The sequence below is a fragment of the Macrobrachium rosenbergii genome, chromosome 47 (assembly GCF_040412425.1).
Source record: "Macrobrachium rosenbergii isolate ZJJX-2024 chromosome 47, ASM4041242v1, whole genome shotgun sequence".
In the NCBI taxonomy this organism is placed as follows: Eukaryota; Metazoa; Arthropoda; class Malacostraca; order Decapoda; family Palaemonidae; genus Macrobrachium; species Macrobrachium rosenbergii.
Window position 1 is genome coordinate 37,047,690 of NC_089787.1, and position 17,841 is coordinate 37,065,530.

The following is a 17,841-nucleotide window of genomic DNA, read 5'->3' on the forward strand; positions in this document are numbered from 1 at the left end:
AAACGTTGCTGATCTTTGTCGAAGTATCTGATTTCAATGAGACAAGCACAGCAGCTCTTTATTGATTGAATACTCTATTATAGTAGGACTGAGTTTCAACTGATAAACTTGACTCATGCATAGATATGAAGCGGATTGAAACTTTCCAACAGATAGGAAAGAGAGCGTGTATGCGTTTGAAAAATGCTTTTAGTTTTCGTGGGAATGTTCGTATATATTTCTCCGCCAGCCCTTGTCTGAGAGGCTTGGGTCCTAAGTGTGGGTAACAGTAAAGATAATCCATTACACTCAACGTTGCTTGTTGATTCCTCCGCTGTACCAGTTATTCGAAGTTCCTCGCTGGGTGAGCGGGTTCCGTTCTCAGCTACCACTTTGTTGGTCGCGAGTTCGAATCTCCGACCGGCCAGTGAAGAACAAGAGGAATTTGTTTCTGGTGATAGAAATTCATTTCTCGCTATAATTTGGTTCGGATTCCACAATAAGCTGTAGGTCCCGTTGCTAGGTAAACAATTGGTTCTTAGCCACGTAAAAATAAATCTAATCCTTCGGGCCAGCCCTAGGAGAGCTGTTAATCAGCTCAGTGGTCTGGTTAAACTAAGATATACTTAACTTTAACCAGTTATTCGAGCAAAGGAATTTCTTTGCAGAATGTCATTAACGGGTGTAGTAAATGCTTGGTAATATAACGCAGAAATGTTAATATATATGTGATATGTTGCCCTGTTGTATTTCATTATATTTAACTGTTGAGGTAAACACTGCTAAAATTAACACACTATATAAAAGATATTTTTAAAATTATTTAAAGAAGTCAATGTTTTCCATAATAATAGTTTACGTTGTGTAACGAATTTGGGATATAACATAAATGCATGAATATGTTTAATATCTTAGACTGAACGATTTTGAATTGTATTTTAACATTTTCGTGCTTTGCTGCATGGCACCATTAAAAAAATTCGAACTATCTAAGTGTCTGTAATTGTGAATGGAAGGTTATGTCGGTAATGTCTGACTAGAAAGTCTGAAACACGAATAAAAGTATTCATTCCTACAAAATGATACCATTAAGCCTTTCAATTGCCCCGTAACTATATAACCCAAGGAGTACAGTGCAGTTTCTTGTTAACAAGACTTGTCATCTACTGCACAACTTTCTGTATAGTTGAGCGTTGTTCTCATTTTTAGTTAACGTAGTTTTTCCCTTTTACAACTCGAGTTCATTACAAACGGTCAAATCTTTGGCATCTCAGTAAAACTAACGAAAAACTTAAAAATTTGAGCACTGGCGCCACCTTATTATACGGCACTCCGCTTTAGTTCCTTTCAGAACATTACAATCAAGATCAAGTTTTTAAGCGCCCCCCCTCCCCCCCGAAAAAAACATTCAATCACAAAATATTTAAACCAATGAAGTGAAACCCCAAACGAAAAATTTAATGTCCCTCAACAAGGCAATACTATTATCTGGTCTAATTGCAAGTGTATTGTTTTCAGATAGCCAGCGGTCAGGTGACATTTTGACTGCTCTAGGCTCTGTCAACTTTTTTATTAGCTGTTCAGTTAAGCGTATTACATACTTTGATTCTGGAGTTAATTTAAATCGTGAAATCAATCTACTAAATTACGGTAACCTTATTACAAATGTAAAATTGTAAAATCGACTAAAAAATATCTTTCACGCATTATGAATTTAGAATAATAAATTTAACGTGTTGCCATAAGTTGATCGTGGTTATGTAGACTGGAAATCAGTAGGTTGAGTATAGTATTAGAATAGCAAAACTGCGATACAAGACATCAGAATTGTGTAAATTTCGTGGTAGTATCTGAGAAATTTCTATTATTTCATTTCTGTCCTTTTATTATTGGTATGGGAACGACTCACTGAATAAACCAAAGTCATAAAATAAATGTATCGGAACTTTTCTAGTTCTATCAGAATTGTATCGAAGCGAACGCACTTCCGCTGGAACATCAAAATGAGAAAACTGTTGAACTGATATGAGTGAACGTGTGTCTGAATTTTCAATATATCTAGTTTGGTAATCTTGGACATATTATGACGTCGCAAGTCCATGGATGATTAAAGGGTCGGTACGTGCAAAAAGATTGACTTTCGTTGACAGTGCCTTCAACAATGACGTTACATAAGGTTTATGCTGTATTTTCGTATATACATAAATGAAACTCGAGATTGTGTAGCTATAAAGTGACAGTGGTCAGGAGCTGCAATCTTTTAATTTTCTTTTAACTTGTCTGAAAAGAAATTCCATTTAGGCTTTAAAAGTCAACGATACTCAATATTTTGTACAAAAAAATGTTCTTATAAACTAGATACCTCGTCGAATTCTACTGTAGTTTGATACGGATGTTGGGCTGAATATGTATATTTTATGTTCTTTGGTTTGACTGAATGAAGTTCCCTATATATACAGTACACATTGTGCACAAAATTAAGGTAGATGGGCGACTGGATGTAATTAATGAATGGATTTCTGTTACAGGTTTGCTGATTTTGACGTCAACATGCTGCATTCTGTGAGAACGAAATATCATTCAGTAGAGGCCCAATTTCTAGTGGAAGCTGCAAATCATGAAGGCATCTGTGTATTGTGGCGTGCGGAGCACATTACAGAAGACCTACCACAAATACTATGGTTTGTTCGGCGTCAGTCAAGGTATCACTTTAATTGTAGTTGTGTGTCACCCCAAATCCCGTCGAAGTGTGTGTGTGTGCATATATGTTTCAATTTAGTAGTTTGTTGACAGCTTTAAAAAGTTTATACGAATTTTGATTTGTTTACAAATAGATTGTTCAGTACAGTATGCGAATTAGTTCTTTTGTAATATACATATTTATCTTGATATCAACCTCATAATGAGAATCAGATTTTGATGAGGGGTCTTTAAAGACAAGGTTTTTCAAACGCATGAAATTAAGATCGTATCACAGCATAGAATTCAAGCCATCCAGAACAGGATTTGTCATGTAAAGTGCTGAATAATAATCATGTAAAGCTAAAGAACTTAAAGTTTTTATATGAACTGTATTGTCATTAATTTTCTCTCTGATCATGATATTGCCAAAAAAAAATGTTAAAGGAATCCATCGTCCGTATTGTCTGCTAATTTATAAATGGAGTTGTTCTTAGAGATTGAAATACATGGATTAAGCGTTACTTTTGATATTCGGTCGTATAGACAGTTAACTTACTGGATATTGATTAGCATTTGGAGGTAAATATACCAAAGATTAATTATGATTCTCATAATCTGCCATCCTCGCTAAGAGAGACAGACTAGTTATTCTGTCCTTGGTATTTGGAAACTAATGGGGAATGTTAAGTCGACGTTGTTGGAGTATGTATCTCTCTCTCTTCAGGATACTTTTTTTGCCTAGCTTGACTATTGGTCCATGTAAGTCAGCACCAGTTTTATCAAGGTTACCTTAAAGTTTGTGGGTTCGTTTAACGACCAGAGAGAGGAAATCTCATTGTATAAGACAAATGGATCACCTGAATGAGGGCACGTTGTACTTGTGGACCTTTGAGGGGTGAAGTTTAATGTTGCTGTTATTTCTGCTAACAACCGAGAATAGTGAAATGCATTATGTTAAACAATTAGGAGATACCGATTCTGAGTGCAAATAAAATGTGATATTTTAAATATTAAGATGGAAATAAAGCAGTTGAAAATTAATGATGATGTCTCAGGAAAATTAAATGAAGATGTCTGAGTGTAGGAAATAGGGCGATCCGAGAAGCTGAGGAACGTTTCGAGCATCAGTGCCCAAGTTACTGTAATTAATGTATTGAATTCAGCCAGAGATTTATAGAGCCTATGAAAATCTGGCAGAAGGTTGGAGATAATAACAACATTCATGTTTACCGATTGCTGTGCCTAAAAAATAAACTAACACGAACTATTTTACGAGATTTGGCCCCACAGTATCTTTATACTGATTAGGCTGAGAATCAGACCAAAACCAGCAAAAACGGTAATAATTAATGATCAGGAAGACGGAGTAACTATTAACAAAATTATACGGACTTTATCTAAATTATCCCGACTAACAAGGGACGAGCACCAGACCATTCAGTAAATTAATCCAGGAACTAGGCGATGCAGACGCTGATCAGTTGAAGATGATTGAACAAAATAGTTTTTCAATAAAATTGACAGGGGACTCGGGAATGAGGGTATTCCAGAAATAAAAGTGAAGGGAGAAAAACTGAATAGACCATTGAAATCTGCGTGATCATGGGTCAGTGTTGGTATATTCTTTCGTACTTTGACAATTTTTACAGCTTTTTAAGGGGCATTTATTAAAATGGGTGTAGTAATTAATTTTTTGTTCCTGCAGAAATAAACTTAGGAAGGAATTAGGGATTAAAAGGCAATGTTTGATGTAAATAACAAACTTCATTGTTCGTGGAATTTTCTAAAAGTGAGCCTCCAAGAGGGACTGTGGAATTTAAAGGTAATTAAAAGATTGCAGTATAGCCAGAAAATATTAATACTATGTGAATTGTTCAAAAAAATACAAAATCATAGTAGATGTACTTCAGATGCTACAGAGTATTTACGAAGTGCCAGCATTCTCAGCTGTAACTGAGCTGTCATCGAAATTCGGTGTTCTCTCACTTGTGGATCTTGATTTTTGCATATTAATTGTGTGTGCAACCATGCCGATTTTCAGGAGTACAGAACTGACATTGTTAAAGCAGCATTTGGTTTTTAATGAGACATTTTAACATGAGGGTTATTGTAAAACCACTTTTTACAAGGTCCCAGAATCTATACAGTTGATTGCCTTTGATGTTGAGGGCATTGTAATTTAATTAGAGTCCATTTATTTAAGATTCAAAACAGTATCATGAACTGGAATATTTTGATATTCAGGGCATTATTACTGAAAGTCTATATGTACTGTTTTAGTACAGGGTTACCTTTGATGTTCAGGGTGTATTATTAAATTAAAAGTCAGTTTTACCTTCCAATGAATGGGCTCATGTACCATTGATATTCAGGGAATTTATTGAATTAGTTTTACCTTAATGGATTTGATGCCGGAGACATCTTAAGTCAGTTTCATCTTTTGGGACTGCCATTGATGTTTTGGGAATTTGATTGAAGTAAGTTTACTTTTTTTATTAGTGGACGATCGTCAGTTATGATCAAGGGATTTTATTGAATTAAGAGGCCATTTATATACAGGACTACCTTGAGGTTCAGGGTATTTTATTGAGTTGGTGTTATTACCTTATTAGTGGACTACATTACCATTAATGCTCAGGACATACGATTTAACGATTGAGGACAAAATAATTTTTGGTCTACCTACAATAAATGAGTTTTCATTGAATTAGAAGTTTGTATTACTTCATTACTGGACAGACTTTGAGGTTCAGGACATTTAACAAGGACCGGATTACTATAAATAGTAAGGCATTTTTGCTGAAATAAGAATTAGAACTTTATCGTCACTGTAGTACCTCTGACATTCAGGGCAATTTTGTCTTGCATCTCTTGTTTGTTAGATGTTTGGAAGAATTTTTACATGGATTGTATGCTTATGAAATGCGGTAAAGTTGGTTATACAGTACATGTTTCCTAAAGTGTAGTGTAAAGCAGTGGTTCTTCACCTGGCAGGCGGGGGCGTCCGCAATTTCCAGGGGAGATGCTAGCCCTACGGGAAAATAAAAAAAATTCTCGAATTAGAGTGAGGAACTAAAATTCGGAAGTTTATGAAAAAATGCAAAAGTATTGCCTTATAACGTTAGCTTCCTATTGCCTGCTACTCTAGTTAGACTCGCTGGGCTTCCCATGTTTTGTAATTATTTACTTCTCTCCCTATCCCTCGAAACCCCTTCTTTCTTTCTTTTTTTTATTTTCCTTTAAATCTGGGAGGGAGTTTTACTCATAGATGCAAGGGGCACATGGAAGGAAGGACAAACTACTGGTGTAAAGTGATTTAATTACAGATGTTTTTCAACTTGATAAAGCTTGACCAAAGTAATTATCAGCCAAACAGAATATGGTTGGGATATTAGTGAATGTTATGAGCTAAGAGCAGGTGGTTTGTGACTAGTGTAGCATCCAAATCTTGAAAAAGTCTGGGAAATATATTGGAAATATATTTGTTCTTGTGTAATCAGTACTGAAGGACTTCATTTTATTTCAGATTTGGAATTGAATTTGTAATGAAATGTCTCTGAAGTACCTTTTAGCAGTAGGGAGATCACAGAGGAAAGTGTTCACCGTTTACATTCCAGGGCAGGATTTTAGAAGTGAGTTTTATTCACTTTTATGTCTGTTCGGGTATAAAGCAGGAAAGCTGTTATCATTTTCAAGTTTTTAAAGTATTTTTTCAAATTTGTAAAAAGTTTGCTATGAAAATATTGTATATAGGTAATCTTAAGTAATCTTAAACAGAAAACAATTTACTCAAGAAGATAGAATTTTTACTTGATAAGTAGTGCACAGTACCGGTATCTTATAAGGAGCAGCATTGGCAGTTTTGTTAGCTTATAGAAACTGAGATTGAGAGTGTTTAATAAATTAGTATGTAAAATTCAGTTACTACTACTTCTTGCCATTTCATTCTCAATTTTCGTTTTTGTGATATTTAATGCATGCTACAAATAACACAAAAAACTGTGTTGTTCCTACATTGTTTGCATTTTTCATGGCAATTTCCAGTCATATTAACGAGACAACGGTCTTGGATTCACCCTCATAGAAAACGAGGTACAGTTGGCAAAAGACAGAGTAAAGGAATATTCTCCAGCGTAAAACCACTGCGGTAATGACTACAGCTCAAGAATTTTGAAGAGCTTTGATGGAAAATTTACCTGTAATTATTACGTGATAAGGATACTTCATTCTAGTTTTCAAAGTTATTGATACAGAAAAACTGTCAGTGTCAGGCACCCAATAAATTTGATGAGATGGTGAGCGCAATCACAAATTGTAAAACACCCTATGATGGACTACAACACTATTTCTTCAGTTTAAATTGACTAGAAAACACTCTTCTTTACCAGTTTAAATTTGATTTTAATTTGATGTAACTTATAAACCAGACTGTTAACAACCTTTATTTTTTTTAATTTGCTGAACAGTGACTTTTAATGATTGTTCATTACAATTACGATGTGAAAAATTTAAACTATAGTCGTTTACCCAATTTGTCAGGGTTATTTAACCAAAACTAAAATTTTAGACTAGAGACCCCTGTAGTGAATTAAATTATATTTTGGCTTACCCAGATAAGATTTGGAATGCCATGATAGTTAATTGTAACCAAATTTCGTGAACCTTTCATCAAATTGCCTTTGTAGGGCTTAACCCATCAAGTTTATGGGCATATTCATTACTGAACGGTGTATTTAAAATTCTTTACTTCAAAACTTGGTACTTTACAGTGCTTATTTTGGTGCCATTTTTGTTAACTGTAGTTAGCGTGTTTCTGACGTCTTGTCTGCAAGAGTTATTTGTTAAGTATGAGTATTCATATGGATTCTTCTCAGATGTCTTTCTGATGGGAGTAGCTCAAGTGAACTATATTTTATACAAAATCACAAGTCATCCCTTAGACCTTGTTAAAACAACACGATTAATTACACCAAGACACACACAGTCCCCCAACCCCCCACAACAAGCAGTCATGTTCAAATACTGTACCTTAATAGTCATACGGCCTGACATCACTATACCTCCTTTCAAATTCTTCCATCTTACTCTCCACCCTCTAACAACAACCTTTCACTCTCAATTTTCCTTTCACCACAGAATTACTTCATTGGTCCCAGCGCGTAGCTTTTGGCCGAAATTGCATATTCTGTACGGCCCTACATCATTCGGTGGAAATGATTGAGTCGGGTATATGGTCACACTTGCAAAACTACTGTCCTGCCCCGTTCTTCCTCCCTCAGCAGGGCAGCAGGTTGGACTAACGTCAACCTTTGCTATACACTTGGACAACCAGGCCAATTTAGGTTGTGTGAGATCACATCTAACAAAAATCAATTCCAATGGCAAGTTATTAACAAATTCTAGCACATGATTTGAATATTCTTTCAGGTGTTTCAAATTTTCACCTTCCAGTTTTAAGAACATAAGAAATACAGTGTCATATTGCTCACCAGTAAAGAGTTGCATGCCAAACAGCCTTTTTTGCTAATGAAAACAAGAACAAACATACAAGTAAAACCAAGTTCCATATTGCTCACCACAAATGGACTACAGGCCTTTAAAAAAAACATTCTATTGCTTAAGAGGCCCGTATAACAAGAAAGCAAATTGCCGTTTCATACTGACCACAAGAACCAAGCACAAGGCAAGAAAAACTCCAATTTTAGATTGCTTTCTAAAGAAAGATTATACTGAATATTGTCATTTCATATTGACAACTAGGAAAGGCTGCAAGACTCACAGTACACTCAAACAGAACTACCATTGCTACGTTCATTTCAAGGCCAAAATGTATATTTGAGAACAACTTCTAGATTCCCTTTGATATGTCAAGCAAGGATCCCCACAATACCTGATAAATAATTAGTTTGAACATCTTTCACCTGATTCCAACAATTCCTAATGTATTTCAGGTTTATTATTTTCAATTACTGCTTCATAACCAACAAGCAACAATCACAGAAATTTGACTAGAACATTCTTTCAAGAGTTTCCAATTTTTCACCTTACAGTTTGAGTCTGTACGAACTACGGTGTCAGGTTGCTCATCAGAATAGGGCTGGTTTTCCAACACTGACTTTTTGTTGTAATTAAAACAAGAACAGACCTTTAAATAATATTGTGTTCCATATTGCTCACACAAAAGGATTACAGGTCTTTTTTGTTAAGTCTTTCTAATGCTCTAGAGTAAAGTACTGTACAAGAAAGTAAATTGCCATTTCCTAAGACAAGAACCAATAACAGGACAAGAAAAACTCCATTTTTAGATTGCTCTAAAGGGGGATTACACTAAACTGAATATTGTCATTTCATGTTTGATTATGTAATTTAGGTCTTGAAGACCATGCGCTGGAAACCCATCAGGACTATTCAGCGCCGTCATTTCATGTTGACAGCAAGACAAGGCTGCAGAACTAAGCCCTCATTTTTCACTGTAACAGTACTACCTTTGCTACATTCATCTCAAAGCTACAGTATGTGCGTTTGAGACCAACAAGTTCTAGGTTCTAGGTGACTTAAAGCAAAATTATCATATTGTAATAATTTTGCTTTCAGGAAGTCAATCTGCATTGCTTTTACTCTTAAGAGTGTTAGTTTGCAAATATTCTTACTTCATGAAGTATTATACTGTATTTGTAATTTATCTTCAAGAAGTCATTTTTTGAGGCTTGCTTTCAGGCTCTGTTAATTTGCAATGTCTTTAAGAGGTCTTAATAGTTTGTGATAGTTTTTATTTCAGTAAGTGTTACCCTTTTTACTTAGTTTAGGAAGTTGTTAGTATGTTATATCTGTGCAGTTAGCCTGTGCTACTTATGCCTTCATCATCAAGTCCAGTGATTTGTGATCCTTTTACATACAAGAAGTATAAAGGCGTCAAGCGCCTCTCCATTTCTGCATTAATCACGTCATGCATATTACCTGTTATTTCATATTTTTTATATCTCTCCATACATATTATTGTCCGGCCTTTCTGCCGATGTATGTAACCACTTTTGTACGTCTATTGTAAACCTGGCTTCCAAAACATAAATCATTACGGGCTGCTCTAGGAGCAGGAGCCCATGCTGGCACAAGGACAGCTAAATCTTAAACAAAATAAATCAGTCATACCCAGACCTAGTTCCTCGTTGGGCGAGTTGGTAGAGTTGTTGCCTAGCACTCGCTAGGCCCAAGTTTGAGTCTCCGGCCAGCTAATGAAGAATTAGAGGATTTTATTTCTGGTGATAGAAATTCATTTCTCGGTATAATGTGGTTCGGACTCCACAATAAGCTGCAGGTCCCATTGCTAGGTAACCAATTGGTTCTTAGCCACGTAAAATAAGTCTAATCCTTTGGGGCAGCCCTAGGAGAGCTGTTAATCAGCTCAGTGGTCTGGTTAAACGAAGATATACTTAACTTATACCCAGACCTGTCGTCCTGAATCTCACAACTGGTGACCTGAGGAGTGACAGGTAAACATGCGGTTTTGGCCCAGCCATTAACGGACTAAATACGGCCGCATTTACCTTCAGACAGCCTTTAGCGGACTCAAAACGGCGACACAGTCTAGGTCTCTGAAAGCTCCTTCCTCAAAGGAACCCCGTGCCATTAACGGACTAATAACGGCATCTCCGCAAGGGCACATTTTGGCATTTTGAACAGTTTTGGCCCTCGCCATTCACGACTCACATCGACCACTCGAATTCTAACACCATTAGCGGACTAAATATGGCGCGTACTTGTGTTTTGGTGTGTGACAGGAAAGATGGCAGAGTCTGAATTACAATGTGAGTCCGGAAACACAGAAATCGTCTGCATGCCCCTTTCGCCCACAAAGCCAGATGCGGTGTAGCTTCCCCCCGTTTTTGCGCCAGAACACAGTATCTTGGTTTCTGCACGCTGATGCTCACTTCCGGTGGTGCGCATCACAGATGAGAAGACCATGACAGACGTTACCATGACGACGCTACCTGAAGAGGTCTTAACAAAATCTACCCATGGCTTGACTCACAACCAGACAAGGTCACATACTTGGCCTTGCGAGACAAACTGATACTGTACAAACATATTCCATGCCCGTCCCCGAAAGAGCACAGCGTGCACTAGACCTGTTGACCCAGCCCCTAGGGGAAGCATCACCCAGTGACGCCTGGGACAAACTGCGAGGTCTGGTAACACTACCAGGTATCGACGTAGATGGGCGCAGGAAGGAAATCAGCCTGACAAAAGCAATATCCCTGAGGTGCCTTCCACAGGAGGCGAGGGGCCAAATTAAAGACACAAACGCCTTTCCCATGGATGAGCTGGTCAACACACACAAAATCCACAAGGCCACTAAAGCCTCCAAACACATTGCCGCCCTCGCAGACTGTAGCCTGATGACGGAGGACGATGACCCAGAAAACATAAAAGCAATATAAGGAGGAAGGCACCGCTGAGGGAGCAGAGGGTGCGGATGTACCCGGCATGGTGCTACTTCCACAGGAGATTCAGCCCCAGCGCCAAGAACTGCAGATCCCCCTGTTCCCTCACAAAAAATGAGAAGGGTGGCCATAAGTAAAAGCTGTGGCCACGAAATGCAGTTGGTGTTCCCGCTGTCGGAGGAGGACTACACCCAGACAGCTGACTCCATGCCCTCCCTGTTAGCCGCGAACGGAACCCCCATCCGCTGCTATGGAACCACAACCCACACAATCTCCATCTTGTGTTGCAGGTACTGTAAGGTGTCAAAGAAACGAGCAGGTAAAGGTTACTGCTGCTTTATTACAGATCCAGGCGGCTTATATTGGGACCGACTGACGCCGGGCCGTGAGAGACAATGGAATTGACTGTGACCTGAGGTCGAAACAATAAACAATAATATGCAGTGAACGAGTACAAATTACAATACAAAATATACAGAGCTACAATATAGATACAGTCTTGATGCCTGTGAATGAAGAAACATGTGATATACAATGTGTGACATTCTCCATAAATACCATAAAGTAAAAATGATTAAAATGCAGACCTGGCACGCGTTTAGGCGTGACTAATTGAGCTTGAAGAAAACGGGAAGTCACCAAAGAAAACAAGCTCAGCGGAGACTTAATTAATGGCGCCACAAACACTATCCTGGCGCCCTTTACAAATACTCATGCCAAGTTCCGCCGCCTGCCCCCCCCCCCGCCGCCCAAAAGCTACAAGACGCCAAACGGGCTTTTGCCGAGATGGAACAAATGGGCGTCTGTACCAAAGCATTGAACCCGTGGGCGTCTCCCCTACATATGGTAAAGAAGCCAGATGGCTCCTGGAGGCCGTGCAGAGACTACCGTCGTCTGAATTTAGTGACCACACCAGACCACTATCCCCTGCCAAACATGCAAGACCTGACAAGCGCCCTTCACGGGGCCAAGGTCTTCACTAAGATGGACTTGCTTAAATCATACTTTCAGGTTCCTGTGCATCCTGATGATATTCCGAAGACAGCCATCATCACGCCATTCGCGACGGTCACCTTCTCCTACACCACCTTCGGCCTCAGGAACACGGGAACCACATTCCAATGCTTGATGGATACCATGCTGGGGGACCCGCCCTTCTGCGTCTGTTACGTAGACGACATCCGTATCTTCTCCAGGTCCCAAGAGGAACACCGTTGCCATGTCCACGCTGTCCTGAAACGCCTGCAGGAGAACGGATTTAGTCGTCAGGTTTGACAAATGCACATTCGGGGCGGAAAAAATAGAATTCCTCAGACATGAGATCTCCCCAGCAGGAGTAAGCCTCATGGCCTCAAAAGTGAAAGCAATAGAAAAGTTCCTGATACTGCAGACAATCAAGGCCCTTCAAGAGTTCTTCGGCATGGTGAACTACTATCGCCATTTCATGCCAGGCATTGCCTGCACCATGTATCCCCTGACAGTAGTCCTGAAGGGCAAGCCAAAAACACTGATGTGGGACGCTCCGCAGCAGCAGGCATTCAAAGAGACGAAGACAGCCCTCACGAGTGCCACCACCTTGATGCATCATAACCCCACCGCTGCCCTGAGACTCGCCACCGACACCAGCAACATTGCTCCCTGCAGGCGAATAGTCGACGGCGCCCCCCGACCTCTAGCCTCCTTCAGTCACAAGTTGTCGCTGGCAAAGACCTGCTACAACACTTTCAACAGAGAGCTGCTCACAATCTACCAGGCTGTGCGGCACTTCAAATACCTGCTTGACAGTACTCAATTCACCATCCTCACGGACTACAAGCCCCTGGTGCACGCATTTGCGAAGGTGGGCAACGCTTGGTTGGCAAGGCAGCAGCGACATCTGGCCGCCACCTCCGAGTTTGGTTGCATCATCACCTATGTCCCCAGCAGGAAGAATCCAGTAGCTGATGCCCTGTTGCAGGTGGAAATCAATTCCCTCCACCTTGGCACAGACTACGAGGACCTGGCAAGGGAGCAAGCAGCAGACCTGGAAACAGCAGCCTACAGGACGGCACTCAAGTGGAAGGACGTGCCCTTGGGAGATTCAGGCGCAACGCTTCTCTGCAACGCAAGTACCGGCTGCCCCCGTCCCCACCTCGAGGAGGAAGAAGACGTTCAACATTATTCACGGCCTCTCCCATCCATCAAGGCGTACAACGGCGTGCCTGATGACAGAAAAGTTCGTGTGGCACAGCATCTGGAAGGACGCCCGCCAGTGGGCGAGGAGCTGTATCCTGTGCCAAACCAGCAAGATCACAAGGCACACAGAATCAGGCATTGGTGTTTTCCCCCAACCTCGTCGGCACTTCGGCCACATCCACATAGACGTCATTGGGCCTCTACCGCAGTCTGGGGTCGCCAGGTACCTCCTGACGGTCATAGATCGCTCCACTCGCTGGCCAGAGGCGACACCTATGGAGGAGGCATCAACAGCATCCGGCGCAGAAGCCTTCCTCTCCAGTTGGATCAGCCGCTTCGGGGTGCCAGACAGCATTACTACGGACAGGGGCTCAGCATTCCTGTCAGAACTCTGGGTCTCCCTAGCACGCCTGATGGGCACGACACTTCACAGCACGACGGCTTAAAACCCCGCAGCAACCGGCATGGTAGAGGGGGCACACCGCTCACTGAGGGCAGCTCTAAAGGCCTCCATAGACTATCATTCATGCCTGTGCAAACAAAGTGATTGTGCAGTCATTAAAATTAGCCACACACACTGGCATGAATACTGAGCAGTCATCAGTCATCGACCGATATTCATAGGGGTGAGATGAGCATTAAGTCTGCCTGTTTAGGGGTAATCGTGGCATTGGCAACGATGAAAGACAAGAAAAAGAGTGTGTGGATGAAGGACTGGCACAAAAAGAGAAGAACATTCACACATGAAGCACTTCTAAAAGAGTTAGCTAATATGAGACTGAATAAGTTTGTGCAGTCAGTCCCATACATAAACAAGCATCACTGTACAAGTGTGTGATTGACAAATTGCCTGTTAGCTATCATTCAGTCATTTGCGCAACCTTTGTCATACCCACACACCATGGTTAAGACTGCTCAATCACCCATTTTGTGCAGGCATGAATGATAGTCTATGGAGGCCTTTATGGCATGTTGCACTGACGAAAGCTGGAAGGCCCAGCTCCCCTGGGTCTCCGCACCGCACCAAGGGCAGATGGTGATGTGTCTCCCGCAGAAAAACTCTACGGAGAAACACTAGTTGTTCCAGGGGAATTCTTCCCACTGTCAGCCAACGGCACAGACAACCTCCTCCCAAGGTTGAGGGAACTAGCACGGAAGTTCGCGCCCAGCCATAAGACCATAGACAGAACCAACACCTACAGCCCGGCTGGCCTGGATTCCTGCACTTATGTCTTAGTCAAGATAGATGCCTGTCGCCCGCCCTTGACCAGGCCCTACAGGGGCCCTTACAGAGTCATCGACAGGACCCCCCCCAAGACATATCTCATAAGATAGCGAAATCTGAGAGGAGGCAGGCAGATGTCCCAGGGTTCCCCCTGAAAACGCACTAGCAGACATACCCAGTGCCCCCCCAGAGGCCATGCTGTGGAAGATCCAGCAGTCGACATTGCCCCCCGCCCACAGTTCTCGAAGAGAAGGGGTTGCCTCCTGCTCCCCCAGCTCCTCTGTGATTAATTTTCATGTCATCCAATAATTATCTCTGTAATCATTGTCTTGTGGGGGGGGAGTACTTGTAAAGGCGTCAAGCGCCTCTTCATTTCTGCATTAATCACGTTGTGTATTACCTGTTATTTCATATTTTTTTTATCTCTTTCCATACATTATTGTCCGGCCTTTCCGGCGATGTATGTAACCACTTTTGTACGTTTATTGTAACGTGAATTATTCTCATGTGTCATCTAACAAACACAAATTCTTGCCCAAATGTGTGACATGGAATCCATAGGTCGGTGACCACCTTTTCCGCCCGCACTCCTCAGTGTATACTTGGCTTCCGAAAAATAAATCAGTCATGCCTAGACCTGTCATCTTGAATCTCACAGAAGAGCGGTAGTTTTTTTATACTTTTCCCTTCCAAAGGTAAGTTAGTCAAGATCATTTTGCTTTGGAGAGTCATATTTTGAAATTCTTATTCCGAAAAGTCTTTTAGTATGGGATCACTGTGCGTTTAGAAAGTTTGCAAAGGGATAAGTTTTTTAGATTTTAATTTTTTTATTTTAGGTCTCTCATGTTTGGGATTTCTTTTAATCATGATAAAGTTTCCTTTCAGATAGTTGGTATGTTCATGATTGTTTGAGATGTTACACTCAGTTTTTGCACTGATAGTTGGTATGTTCATGATTGTTTGAGATGTTACATTCACAGATTGTTACCACATCCCACAGGAAGTCTGCTAGTATTTTATATACTGCATTTGCATCCCTGAAGTATTAGACTGTGGTTATTTTGCATCTGCTATGTGTTAGTTTGATATGTTTGCATCCAGGAAGTGTTTAGATTTAACTTTTGTATACAGAAGGTATCGAGTTTTTTTGTATAGAAAGTCTGTTTGATTTTTCAAAAATCATAAATAATTTTGTGATATGCTTGCCGAGAAAGCCTTTTCAGTGCACGAGACTTGCCAAGAAAATGTCTTGGTTTCAAAATTGAAAGTGTTAGTTTGGGGATTTTTTGCCTATTTAATGTTGGAGTTTACATGATTGGAGAGTAGTTTTACTTTTTTTTTTTTTTCTGCCTAGGAAATAGGAATGTATTTTTGTCTACAAAAGGATAGCTGGAATTTTACAACTCAATTGTTAGTGAGTTTTTATTAAAAAGCAGGCATGTCCAAAAGTTAATATTTGGTTAGTATTCATGTTTTGTTTAGAGTTGTTTTTCTGAGATGCTCACTTCTTTTGAGTTTCAACATTTTAAGTCATGAAACTTGACGATTGATAAGGTGACGGTTGCATCACCAATTATAAGTTGAATAAATTAGGAAATGCAGTGTTAATTTCCAGAATGGTCCAGATCGAGACCAGGAATATTGCAATTGTGAACTTGAATAAAACTTAAAAATTGGTAAAACCAATAGAGTATAAATCAAAATCAGTAAAACCCAATCAAGAGTATACAGTAGTAACGAGTTATGCGAAGAAATGAAAATGCATTTTTTCTGCCTTCTCATCTCAACTTGATGACTAACAAGATACATTTTATTAGCAATTTAGCACCAGCATTTTTTGAAATATATCTACATTTAATCAAACTCTCCATGAAGTTTTTGATCATTGTGTGTTGGTTATGGAGCAGTAATTGAAAATAATAAACTTAACATACTTTAGGAATTGTTGGATTCAGATGAAAGATGTAATAAAGTTGGATTCAGATGAAAGATGTTAAAGCTAAATATGTATCAGGTATTGTAGGGATTCTTGCAAGAAACATCAAAGGGAATCTAGAACTTGGTCTCAAATGCACAAAGTTTGGCCTTGAAGTGAACATAGCAGTGGTGGTCCTGTTAGTAGTGAACAATGAGTCCTGCAGCCTTACCCTAGTAGTTAACATGAAATAATATTCAGTGTAGTGTAATGCTTCTTTAGTATGTAATCTAAAACTGGAGTTTTTCTTGTCTCATGCTTACAGTAGTTCTTGTGGTCAATATGAAATGGCAATTTGCTTTCTTGTCATACTGGCCTCATGAGCAATAAAAAGCAATTTTTTTAAAGAGGCCTGGTGAGCAATATGATAGTTTCATGTACAGGTCTGTTTCTTGTTTGCTTTATCAAAAAAAGTTGTTGGACATACAGCCCTTTACTGGTGAGCTATGTGACTATTTATTTATTTTTATTTATTTATTTTTATTTATTTTTATTATTTTTATTTATTTTTATTTATTTTTATTTATTTTTATTTATTTATGTGACACTCTAATTCTTATACTCTTAAAATTGGAATGTGAAAAATTTGAAACGCCTGTGAGAAAGTTCAAATCGTGCTAGCATTTGCTAATTACTTGCCAATAGAATGATTTTGTTAGACATTATTAGATACAACCTACAATGATTTTGTTAGACATTATTAGATACAACCTACATTGGCCTGGTATGAACATACCAACTATCAGAGCAAAAGATGACAGACCTGCCACCCTGTGGGAGTAGGAAGAACAGGGTAGGAGGACATACACAATAAGTAATCATGAATATATAATGCTTGTACCTTACCAATTTGTATATTTTTTAACATATGGAATTTTACTTTCAGAGGTAGGAGAAAAATGGATTGTACTAATAATGGAAAAGCAGCTTACAAGGGTTTAAAACCATCTTGGCATTTGGCATGGTTCTTCGAATATCCTTTATAGGCTACCTTCATCCTGCTGAGAATACACTAAAACCTCTCCCCTGAAAGTAGTTTTAAGAGAAAAAATCTCAAATTTTGAGGGGATCCAAATAAAGAAAAAAGTAACCTTTCACTGAAGAACCATAAATGAAGTACCAGGAGTGCCTCACACCCATGACTGGAGTTTCTGCAGTGATTGGTTATGGTCAAGAGGAAAGCAGGGTAAGCAGGGTAAAAGTTTAACCAGACCACTGAGCTGATTAACAGCTCTCCTAGATTGGCCCGAAGGATTAGACTTTTTTACGAAACCAACTGGTTACTTAGCAACGGGACCTACAGATTGTGGAATCAAAACCACATTATAGCGAGAAATGAATTTCTATCACCAGAAATAAATTCC

General features: G+C 39.6%; 1 long non-coding RNA gene across 3 annotated transcripts in view; it reads left to right on the plus strand.

The window, feature by feature from the left end:
* LOC136830763 (uncharacterized) overlaps positions 1-17,667 on the plus strand; it is an 870,103-nt gene extending 852,436 nt beyond the window's left edge. For all 3 annotated transcript variants that reach the window (XR_010850738.1, XR_010850739.1, XR_010850740.1), the window contains 3 exons: positions 2,508-2,681; positions 6,188-6,293; positions 17,364-17,667. This is a non-coding gene — a long non-coding RNA (uncharacterized lncRNA). The remainder of the gene's footprint in view (positions 1-2,507; positions 2,682-6,187; positions 6,294-17,363) is intronic.
* Positions 17,668-17,841: the final 174 nt, after the last annotated feature.